Source organism: Chroicocephalus ridibundus, chromosome 1 (assembly GCF_963924245.1).
Source record: "Chroicocephalus ridibundus chromosome 1, bChrRid1.1, whole genome shotgun sequence".
In the NCBI taxonomy this organism is placed as follows: domain Eukaryota; kingdom Metazoa; phylum Chordata; class Aves; order Charadriiformes; family Laridae; genus Chroicocephalus; species Chroicocephalus ridibundus.
Window position 1 is genome coordinate 145,626,222 of NC_086284.1, and position 12,396 is coordinate 145,638,617.

Here is a 12,396-nt window from a genome sequence, read left to right on the forward strand (position 1 = left end):
AAAAGCTCCCAAATATTTTTCTTTAAGAAGATTTAGCTCACCTTGAATAAGCCACTCAATTTCAAGGACTCACACCATTAGGAATATTTGCCTTGTCTTTGCCAGTAAGGAGGCATGGCACATGTAATACAAACTCAGAAAATTAGAAAAAATAAGAATATTTTAAACTCTACCTTAAGAAAACAGAGTCATTTTAAGAGGACACAGATAATACGGGATCAAAACCTTTGATCATGAACATCAGTCTTCATTGCTCACCACATCCCCACAGAGCACTATATAAATCCCGGTGCATTAACTTTGTTAGAAACCAAAGCCATACATGTCACAAATGCAATTCAGAACAATAGTTCTGAAAAAAAATCAATTATATTAATTAATTAATTTGAACTTCGTTGCATTTGGATGGCACAAAGTAATTGAATATAAACACATTTAATATTAGGGGATTGGCTCTGCTCAGTGAATTTAGAGATGCCGAGTTGAGAGAAAAGAGTGCGTTTCATTCAAAGAAGATGAAGGCCTTCTGAATTTTGGTGCTTAGTAAACAGCTGCTAAACTGATTGAAGGACTCCTGTGAAGTACGCAGGGTCAAATGCGGTCAGCACCTCAAAGAGCACCGGATCTTTCAATGTTAAAAAAACACTTATAAAAGATCTTGGTATATTCATATATCCTCACTCTGCCTGTCACTTCAAAATACGTCCCAGGTATCCGCAAGAGTGGCTGGGTTATCCTGTGTCAGTCCCCTCTCCCTCAAAGATGATGTGAATTATACCACCAAATTCAATATGGGAAGTAGATTTAGCATCCTATCAACAAAAGAGGCTTCTTGCCTAGAAGTAGCATTGACTGAGGTACCAAAGCAAGCCAAGAATTACAAAGAAATTTGTCAGTATTCATTTTATTCATACATTGGTCATTGACAAATATTAATTTACATCCCCTTAATCTGGAAAGCCGTTGAAATGCATTCAGCGTAGCTTCCTTGTAGAAAGTAGGGTTATCCAAATTTTACTTCCGTTAAAAGTCCTACACTCCTGGTCAAGCACAAACTACATTCCTCACCTATCCAAGGAAGAGAAAATAAGAGGAAAAAGCATAAGCAGGTGCAGGGCTTGCTATATCACAAGCAAAAAAGCCCCTATTTCCCTCCCTAGAAGTACATATATGATGGGAGGCTACTTCTGTAAGTGACTTCATCTTGTAAATCAGATGCTTTGTTGACAAGATGATCACAACCCTTGAATAGAAGGAAGCTGCACCCAAAGCACAGATTCAGATATTCCAGACAGAAGTCTGACCTTCCATCCAAGACAAATATGGAGCTTAATCTGCACTGCTCTCACTGTGGTTTATTAGTTTGCAATATCTAGAGAAGATTTACTTTATGATTCAAGGAGAAGGGGGGTGGTGGACCTTACTTAACCAACAACTGTGTGGTAAAATCCAGCCTTGCCTTGGCAGGCAAGAAAGGGAGGGAAAGCACTTAAATTCCACAGTGACAGAAGAAAATCTCATCATGCAACTGCATTCTTCAGCTGCATATAGGCAGATACAGATTCACTATCGTTCTCTAATGTCCTAAGTAAGCATACAGAAGCTTTTAGTCTCTTAGTCTGTATGGCAGCATTCTTTAAAGATGACACGACTGCTTCAGAGCACTTAGGCAAAAGAACCCAGAAAATATGTTTATGCTGTGTTTCTCAGACTGAGAAAATTACAGTCAAATACAAATAAGAAAGATACTGTCAAAACTAGTCTCAAAAGTGAGCTTCAAAAAAAATACAAAGAACACTAACAGGTTTCAGTGTTGTTTTTCTTCTTTTTTTTTTTTTAAAGAGAAATAATATGACCAATATTGTCATCAGAATTATTCTCTTGTAGCCTTTGCTCCTTAAACAACACAGGCTCATCCCACACTTGGGAGTCAAAATCTGAAACTGAGATTGGACTGTAAAACAAAACCAACATTAGCTTTCTAAATATTATTGCTTGTTTAATAAAAAGGGCAGAGGGAAAATTAGCTAAAATTACTTATCTTCATTAGAGTATAACAATTTCCCTTCAATTACCTCATAATTATTTCCTTTTTCATTTTTGACTGTCCACTACTCTTTCAGTCCTTTCAAATGCAGTGATCTAAAGCACCCATGCAAAAATGGATGTGTATCAATTTTTTTTTTCTAAACGTTGCTTTTGATTGTAAAGATTATTTTACAAAGCAGAATGTTATTTTGCTTATTTAAACAGATAACAGGGAAGCATATTTCTTCATTGTACCCTTAACATGGCCACACTTTTGCATCTTACTGATGAGCAAAGGTGAAGGCAGCAGCATTTTTGGCAGGGTCCAAGGATCCTCTTTGCTAGTTTCCAGCAAAGGCGTTCAGCAAAGTTATTCCGTCAGCAGCCAGGCTGCAGCACAAGCTGTGAGCAGCAGCCGAAACCCACTGGTGTAGGCCAGGGTATATTCAGACCTGCAAAATTCTCTCATCTGGTTGGGTGATATCATGTTCATCTATTCTTCCTGAACACTGAAAAGGATTTGTTATTCTTTTTTCATTTGCCCTTCCACAATTGGCTTACGTGTCTGTGAGCAAAAGCAAACAGTTAACATGAATCGGGCGCCCTCTGGGATTAAATGGGGCTCAGAGGTATCCAAGTGTGAGCCTAAGGCTTTGGAGTTACCCATGAACCATAGCTGTCAGAGACGATGCTTTCAGTATGAACTTAGAGCAAGTGGCACTGTGCTAGCAGGGAACACGGCAAGTTGGACCGTGATGCCTCCTGAAAAACCAAGTGAAAAGTTCCTTTAAATCATCCTACAGTAACATCAGCACCACTGATACTAATCGAAGAAGCTGGGATTAGAGCTGCAATTAAGTCAACCTGAATATCCACATATTGGTTAGACCACACACACATCTATGGTCTGAGATTCACAGCACCATCAGGGGGATTCACCGTATCAGTACAGCATTTGTTTCGCACTCCTCATCGTGACAAAGTCCAGAGCAGTAAGTCTTGGAAGACAAGAGGACACATCACCGTTCCTGTCGCAAGACACTTTGATACAAGTTCACTTGCATCTAAATTACAGACCATATGTGGTCAACCCTCTGGAAATGCCAAGAGTTACACGCTCAAACTGATTAGCTGGTAAACACGTTATAATCCTCACCTGGACAGCTACATCCTTCTACCCATTACTACCCTGCTGGCACAGCTGAAATCCAAGTTTTCATCCCATTCATTTGTTCTCCTTCAACACAACCTTAGCTACATAGCCTCAAATCTTTGGAGACAATTTGCTTTTCCTTGTGCACCCAGGGCTCCCAGTGACTTCAGCGCGTTCCTTCCTGTTGAAGGAATGGATGAATGTTGCCTGTAAACACTGCTAATTACTGAGAACTGGAGCTGGTCAAGAAGCGGTGTATGCTGCAACATTAAGAAAGAAGCTAAAAAGTTTTCCAATTTCTTTGAAGGTTTGCCAGCAAAGCTTGAAAATCTAGAGCATTCCACTTTGTTCTCTCCCCTTTATCACTAGCTCATGAACAACAGACAGGGAGAGAAATGAGAGGAAGAAGACTTAACGGGGAGGAAGGAATTCCCTTCTGTACTCCCTTCATCTTCCAACCAAAATAACCAATTTTGTTTTTCCAGATCTTTAACTCCCTTCAATCTAAAAGCTGTCCTTCTCAAAAATCTTATAATAAATTACCTGCAATTCATTTTCTTATCTGAAACTATGTCTGAAGATGACTGTTCCTAACACCACAGCTCATGATAACTTCCTGATTTCCAACCTGTGGTCCACAGACTCTGTCAGCAGCACGTGGCTGGTCAGTGGAACAGGAGTGTTTTTTAATCGAAGGTGCATGATGGTCTGAGAGTGTGTTGTGGTTTGACGGTAGTCTGTGGCTCACTAGACTTGAGAACCACAGCCTCAACTTCTGCTGCTAACCACTCCATGGCTTGTACAACTCAACCTCAGAGACAGCTGTAACACTCAGATTCAACTTAAGACTATCAGGGGGACCTTTACAGGACTTCAGCTCACATGTATCTCTTCTAAGCAGATACTAAAGGTCATTTACATTCATGTTTTATACCAGATACACACGGTTTTATTTCCTGCTATGAGGATCCCCCTACCTTCCCATCACTAGATGTTTAATGTAACGTCCGTATTCTGCACTTTGGGCTTTTCAAGTACTTCAGAACATTCTCTGCTCTATAGATTTTTATCCATCTTGCTGTCATTTTGCCTGAATTCAAGTTCACTCAATTCTAGTTGGAATGACTCAAAGCATAACCAATTTACAGGAGATTATTCCAGGTATTTTTAACATAATTCTTTTTTATAAAGAAAAAAAATTAAAAAAATTTTCTAATTGCTACTTATGCAACTTAACCAGATGCTCACATAATACATATTTTATATGAACTCTCCTTTCTGTTAAAGTAAGCTCCCTAAGAAGATAAACAGGACAGAGTAGGGAAAGAGTCTCCATACAATGATTAGCCATATAAGAGAACCCACCTAATACATTTAAACATTAAATGGTCATCTGTATACTTTGTTCACAAGATATTGAGAGGTGAATTCATAGAGAGCTCCTGCTTCTATGCATAGAGAACTTTGCTTCTATGCTCTTAGTCATTACTTCCTAAGATGCTACCTATGCCTGCTAAGATCAGGGAAGGACTAAACAATAAGACTTTAGTAGAAATTGTATTTAGAGTATAATCAGCATTGTTTCGTTTTGTTTCTGCCCCCCATAAACTTGAATGTGAATATTTCCTTTCCCACAGCATTTGCAGAAATCAAGATTCAAGCTGTAACTAATTTCATGAAATTAAGGAAATAAATTATTTTAAACTGTAAGTAGGCAGCTTAATTTAGTAAGAGAAATTTTCTTTAGGCACAACAAAACTTTTGATTCACAGAAATGAAATACCACAAATTAGTCATGAAGAACACCAACTTACCTTCTCAACCTGAGTTCTTTACCACTTTAGCAGACTAACCAAGCACAAACAAAACCAACAAAACTCAGTGACAAAGATGCACGTTAATGACAACAGAAGTGATAAAATTCTGTTCTTTCACCTTATGTGGACAGTCAGAATCCGCTGCAATGCACTTAACTGCCTTCCAAGACATGCCACTATTACGATCGATCAGCACAATAAGAAAACCGTACTTGGTAAGCAAGTCTCACCAAGTGTATTTGCTACACAAATACCTGTCAACCAAAAGCCATTACTCCACTAAATAGGACTGTGCTTTAGCAGTTGGCTGTTACATGTTTTTAACAGCCATGCCTTTCATTGCTGTATTATTGCCTAGTGTCCCACAGAGAAGCTCACCCACCACACACAAAATTCCCTTATAGTTCCAGTTGTTAGAGTTTGTTAAATTATACTTTTAATTATTGTTAAACAGACTTCATTCTCCATATTCAGTTTCTGCAGTTTGTAAAAACAGGTACTCCCATTAAATCCTTACCTTGTGATTGAATTTGTTCTCCTTTCCTGCCCTGACAAACATTAAATACCACAAAACAGAAGAATGCAATTCTCTCTAACTTCAAGAAAAAACAACTGCCTCTAATCAATGCTGTACAACGCTTTTGTCTGTGGAGCTACTAATATAAGCTTTTTCTCTTCATACAGGACTCAGCATGCTAAAAATTAGTGACATTTTAAGTGGAACAATTTCATCATCAGGCTGATATTTGGCTAGTGTTCTGGTTACCTCCCTTAAAAGGCACCAGTGAGAAGGAAGGGCTGGGAACACATTATGCAACTATTCATTGTTAAAAAAAAACCCCACACAAATAACTAAAACAAATTTTAAGAGATGTCTGTGATGAACAGTTTTCCAATATACAAAGCAAGACAAAAGAAACCTGATGCCACTGAACTAATATCTGCTATTTCTACCTGGCTAATTTGGCAACAGGGAATTTTTCGTGAAAGGGAAGGTTCTTCTCAGTTATTATGGGAAGAAGTGGAAAGCTTAAGCCTGCGAGCTGCTCCTACCTTCTCCACATTTTGGTTCAGATTGAGCTCATTGGCCGAACAGGTAGCTCTGCACTGGGAAATAAAGGGGAGATATCAGGCCACATCTGTGTCCTATCACCCTCTCCTCTATGCTCAGCTGTGACACATGGAAATCTAAAATGGCTAATAAGCTCAGCTTCAAACAATGCTAAGGGGGTTCTGTGGCTAAGTAATCTGCATATTGGCTGGCTTGTACAAAACTGCTCTCCTGCAGACAAGAAATATAATTTAGAATGTAACTATCAGTTCAGCTACAAGTAGCTTCTTTTTTCACTAGTGCGCTCATAATAACACTGAGGCTTTCTACCAAGGGAAGCTATAGCTGTTCTGGTGTTACATGGCAGTTGAGTCAGGCCTCTCTCAATATTAGATTCAGCTCTACTCATTCTAGAAAAAAGACAAGTAGAAAACAGTGATCTGTGGGAAAGGTCTGCTTTATCAAGCAATCCCCTGCAAGTGACTGAGCTCAAACTGGTAGTAGCGCCAGCCAATTCAAGGTTTGCATACATGGCAGAAAGAAAACTAACTTGGAAATGAACGCTGTCCCTGGAAAACCCTTTTCCTACAGAGCAGACTCAAGAGTCTCCAAACTGACACTGGTCTGGCAGGAAGAGGACATAGCTGTCCTCCGGGGGGGTTCTCAGCGATATTGACAGAAGTTCATGGTAGAGCACAAGTATGCAGCTAAATTGTCTCTCTGCTGCATCAGTGACAGGGACATGGAGCCTAACCTTGTACAACCAGGAGAGCCCCCTTAGCAAACACAACTCCCCACTTGTAACACGCTGCTTCTGTCAAGCAACTTTGGTTGTTTGCGCCCTTCTTAGCAGTAGCTTCAGGGTAGTCATGTGTTTTACGGAAGTTATGACTTTCATTCCTCGCCCCATCTGGCTTAAACTCCTGTGTATGGAAGCTGATTGTATTTGTAACTCCTATGACTCGGCATGACCCAGTATCTTCATTTTAATTGCACCCAATTTAAGCACAACTATATTTCTCATATTGTTATTCTACTACAGTGGCTCACAAAAAGGGCCCTAAACCAAGTACTTATTTCTGGTAAGGTACCCACTTGACTAAAGTTTTCTAATTGTTTGTTGGAGGGGGTGGTTTGCTTGGTTTTCTTTTACTACAAGAAGATGTAATCGCTAAGGTTTCTTGCCATATTTTATAAATGCACTAGCAGTGCCTTACTTAATGCAACATTACACACGATACCCTCAGAGAATTGTAAAGTGCTATCTTTATTACACATAGTAGAAAAAGGTCTCATGACCTTTCATCTGTTCAAAGATAACAAAAAGGGGTTTTGTTTCCACTTCTGCAGAAGGAAATTTAACAAGTTCCAACATGCCAAGATCTTTGCTAAATTTGCAGCTCCTCTACAGTATGTCAGTGATCACAGGCTCAAACTCTGGAACATAAGAGACATAGCTAATGTAAGTTGCAATATAATAAACACTCTTCCTCTAAACACAGTTCCGCTCCCCATACAGATCCGAGTATCCCCTTATTTCTCCCTCCCATTCACCTGCCACCTATGATAATCTCAATCTGTTTGAGCAACATGTTCGCACCAGGCTATTACTTAATATTGTCTGTAACTTGCTACTAAAAGGTCAATAGTTATCTCTCTTTTTATTGCTTCACGAGATCCTTACTTTTGTGAAATCCCATAATCCCAGACTACCATTTTAATCAACCGTGTTCCCTTTTACTAGTAAAAATATTGATTGTCAAAGGAACAGTTGACTTCTAAGTATCATATAAGTACTCTTCTGAAGCAAGTTTATTACATTAAAATTCTAAATATCTGTTTTCTTCACATTCTGTTCAGTTGCAACGCTCATAAACCATATGTCAGTTAACAAATTGCAGTTTGCAGGTATAAATATTAAAGACATCAATCACAAACTAAATTCAAAATCTACAGTTCAAATCAGAATGCAAAATCCAATGCCAAAATTACCGAGAAATCAGAAAACCAAATATTTGAAGCATAAAGATTATTTTCCAATCCTCTGTTTTCCTTTGCTTTTTTAATCTCTACAAAGTATTAAAAGTGAGATATTAATGCAAGCCTCACAAAATTACACAATTTCACAAGTAAAAGACAGCATTAACCATGACAACTGCCCATTTTAATGCTTCTCATGCTGATAAAATTATTTATGACAAGGAAAATAAGTTTTTCTCCGAATAAATTCATTCACACACACACCCCCCAAGTCCCTGTTTTGTTTTTACTGTTGTCAAAGAAAAATGCTCTGTTGTTTCCTCATGCAGATGCAGTGGAGAATAATAACTGCCAAAAGTTATTCTGTAGTTTTAGACTACAGAGCTGCTGGACTTTTTGTACCAATCAAATGATGAAGTCTACTCTTCTGTGTTTGGCAACAACTAACTTCTGATCCTTCAAGAATAGATCCCCCACCTTAAATACAGTTCACCCTATACATTCACACTATGCACTAAATAACTCTTCCCCGAGTTCATACCCTATCACATTAGATTCTTACTTCTTTTTGCACAACAAAAGATGTTATTTAGTCACCAGACTTTGAAAAATCCTACATCAACCATCCCAAAGAATTAGACTTCAGTCAGTTATTTATCAAGCCCACATTTTCATGCTACAGTAATGCAATTACTACTGATGGCAGGTCTGCTCTAAGTGCAGCTATATGTTGAAATGAGCTGCGAAAGAGAAGATTAAATGATTTCATGGACAACAGTATGTTTGATTTACGTCAACTGTCATTACCCTCAGACACATAAAGCCTCTTTCTGTTGGACTAAAAGCAAACCATTTACCATATAATATCAGCTTAGTAGTCTTTGTGATGATGAATACTGTGTTCAGAGAAGTAATTCTTTTCAGTGTAATTTACATGTCTACCCTGCATCTCCTAAAATACAAATATCAGTGTTTATCAATTGGCTTTATATTTTAACTAAACCACAGCTGAAACTTGGTGGAAAGAACATTTTTATTAGAATAAACATAGACTGAGTGAAAACTGAATTTATAGGGAGAAGATAAGCTTTAAAAATGAGACAAACCCATTACCTAGACAGACACTGTGGACAAAAGCAGTGCTTCTCAAACTGTGACTAAGTTCCTTGTGGTCACTACAAGATTCAAGAGAGATCTCAAACTATAGCAGGTAACTTAAATGACTAAAAACTTCTAACCACCATTCAAGCTTCAGTGGCATACAGATAGACAAGCCAAAAGGAGGCTCGTACATGTCTTCTCGTACATAGAAGCCCGAGAAACAACAGCTAGGCAAATCTCACCCGTGTACACGAGAAGCCATGCAAACACTGAGCCCCATTCAGTGTGCCCTCCCATACCATTCCAATCCATGAGAGGCCCACCAGGGACTCCACTAAGCACAGGATCAGACCCTCAGAGGTCAGCACCAGAAGTTTGCACAAGCAGGTCCACAATGGATCATTTGACAGAAATCCAAAACTTCTGTTCTCCTGGGAACATTCCCTCATTGCGCACCGAGACCATAGGGTCCTGGTCCAAGTCCACTGCAAGTTAATGATAGGGTATGGGTTTGTTGTTTGGGCTTTTTTATATTTTTTTTTTAGAAAGACTAACTTTCTGCAAAAAAAAGGCAGAAAGAAATAAAACATGATACCTGTCTGCTGTAAATATTTGCTTCTGAGTTCTGTTTAACTAGTGGTTTGGGTGTTTCTTTCCCCTGAAACGTTTGAGAAATAAAATGTTTAATTTTGGAGTTTTCTTAATCTCCATTAAGCAATAATATTTAAATTGAACATATACTATGCCACGTACAACATGAAAAACAGCCAAATTCCAGTTTCATAGAACTACACAAATTTGACTTTTCCTAATCCAAAGCACGTTTTAAGAAAAGCAGGAAAACATATCTATGTATAGCACAGAAGATAAAACTGCATCAATTCCATTAGATACAGTAACAGACTTCTCATATGCAATGAGTATGGCCACTGCTCACCACCTCTCAGGTTAGTAGCCTACGGGCTAGTATTTCACTTAACTGCTCAGAGTAAAATTAAGACTGATACTCTTTCATCCCTAAGGTCCTAAAGGACAAGGAATGAAAGCAGTTTTTTTAAGATTTCTATATATATTCAGGCATCTTTTACAGAACATGCACAACAATTTAGTGCGATTTATTAGTGTTATATATGCTCACAAACAAGATCTACTTCAAGTAACTTCAAAAAAACTGTACTTGAAACACTGAATCAGCATACATAACAAAACCCAAAATCTCTGATCTCCAAAATAATTTTCACTGCCCTTCAGCAAAGAGCAAGTAAAAGCAAAACAACATGAATATATCCCACCAAATATCGTATAAGAAAGTTTTTTTTTTTAAAAAAAGCCAAACTTCAGCATTACTTTTTATTCAGAGGCTACATCAAGGCTCACTTATTCCTATTCTGCATTTTGCCACAGGAAATCAGGTATGCAACATCAGCAGAGGCAGCCTTTTAGCGTGCGTGTGAACTCAATTATTCTAACCCAAGACGTTTCAAATTAATTAAAACCAAACAAAACCAGCAGACATCTCGTAGTCCTTAACTTTTATTTTGGCCACTGTAAATTGCCTAAAGATACAGCGCATGAGCCAGACTGCCAGATTATGGGCCCAATCCAAAACTCCTTTGCCTCTGAGGGAAACGTTACAGAAGCAGGGTTTGGGATTCGTCCACCTGACAGTGAAAACTTGTGAGGGTTTGTTTGTTTGATTATTTTTTTAAGCGCACTACAGAGATAATTTTGTCCCTTAATTTGTTTATTTATTTTTAAAGAGGGTGGGACACCCTTAAGGCACCTTATCTGCCGCTGGTACACCCCGTACCACCTCACGGTCGCCAGCCGCGCCTGAACCCGACCTCCCCGGTACGGTACCCCCAGACCCGCCTGACTGCGCCTCCCACCCCGCCGAACCCCAAGCTCACCCCTTCCCCCGCCGCCGCCACCACACCGTGAGGGGACGGGCACCCTCGCCTCAACCGTCCGCCCCCCGGGGGATGACGGAGCGGCTGGCGGCCGCCGTGGCGGGGCAGCCCAGAGCCCGGCTGGCTGGCGGTCACAGCCACGGGGAGAGGGACGAACTCAGGGTAACTTGCGCCGCTGGCAGGAGGCGCTGCCGCTGCCCCTGCCCGGCCGGCCGCCGGGTACAGCGGCAGAAGTCACCTCAGGGGCAGCTCCCAAGCCCGGAGCCACCCCTGATCCTCCCGCCTCCTCCCAGGGCCGAGCGGCAGCCGGGGCTACGGCGATGGCTGCTCCTGCTGCCTCACGGTGAAGGGAAGTGCGGGGGAGGGGGGACGAGGAAGGAGAAGAGGGAAGGGAGAGGGAAGGGAGAGGGAGATTCCCGGTCTCCAATGACAGGGTTCCTTCTCCCGCCACGGGAAGGCTGCTCTGCCGGGGCCGGGCCGAGGGGCGCCCCCGAGGCGGCGTGCTGCGCCGGCTCCCCGTGGCACTCACTCACCTCCCCGCGATGCACCGCCCTCCCGCCGCCAGCTCCTTGCTCGCTGCCCGCGGCCGGCGCCTCTGCACGCACGGCCCCCTCCTCCGCGCTAATGGCAGGAGGAGGAAGGCGGGAGGGCACCGGTGAGGGGCTGTTTACCCGACGGCTCTCGCGAGAGCCCGGCACCTCCCACCCTGCCCGCGATTGGCTGCTGCCGCTGCTCTCCAGCGGCGCGGCGCGGCGCGGCGGCAGGTGCTGGCGGAGGCTGGGCGGCCCGCGGCCCCCTGCCCCCGCTCGCCCGCCCGCCCGGGTACCCCTGTGGCGCCTTCTCCTCTTTCTCTTCCTTCTCCCCCTTCAAAACAGCCGAAAGACCCTCAGGAGCGGCGGCCGGGGGCGAGCGGCCCCGCCTGCGGCTCTTGCCGGAGAGCCGCCGCTGCCCCGGCGCCTCAGCGGCCGAAGGGACTGCTTTTCAGCCAGCGTAAACCTTCGCTCTCTAGAGGCTCTGGCGGTAGAGACCACCGAAGGGCTCGTAAATGTGAAGAGATCTCCTGGTCAGGAGGGCACTGTTAAGCTTGCCTCGAGCGTAGGTAGGTGCCCAGATGCTGAAAGAGAAGACAGCAGAATTAACTGGCAATAGTGCAATTTGGAGGCCTTTCATATCCTCTGCCCTACCAAAGTACAAGGGTAAGGATGTTGATGCAGATAGCTGAAAACCCTGCTTTGGTTTTGGTACTACCTGATCATAAAACAAAGCAGCAACGCTTATGGGGAAAGCTGTTATCCCAAGGATGCAGTGATACAGATTTCTTGCAAAGCCAGCTACGTCGAAGGCAAATCTCCGAGC

General features: G+C 41.9%; 1 protein-coding gene across 1 annotated transcript in view; it reads right to left on the reverse strand.

Moving 5' to 3' along the window:
- The window catches only part of STK38L (serine/threonine kinase 38 like), a 54,757-nt gene extending 43,044 nt beyond the window's left edge, over positions 1–11,713 (reverse strand). The window contains exon 1 of the mRNA XM_063357211.1: positions 11,574–11,713. The gene's annotated coding sequence lies outside the window, so the exon portion shown is untranslated. The remainder of the gene's footprint in view (positions 1–11,573) is intronic.
- Between the last annotated feature and the right edge of the window lie 683 nt (positions 11,714–12,396).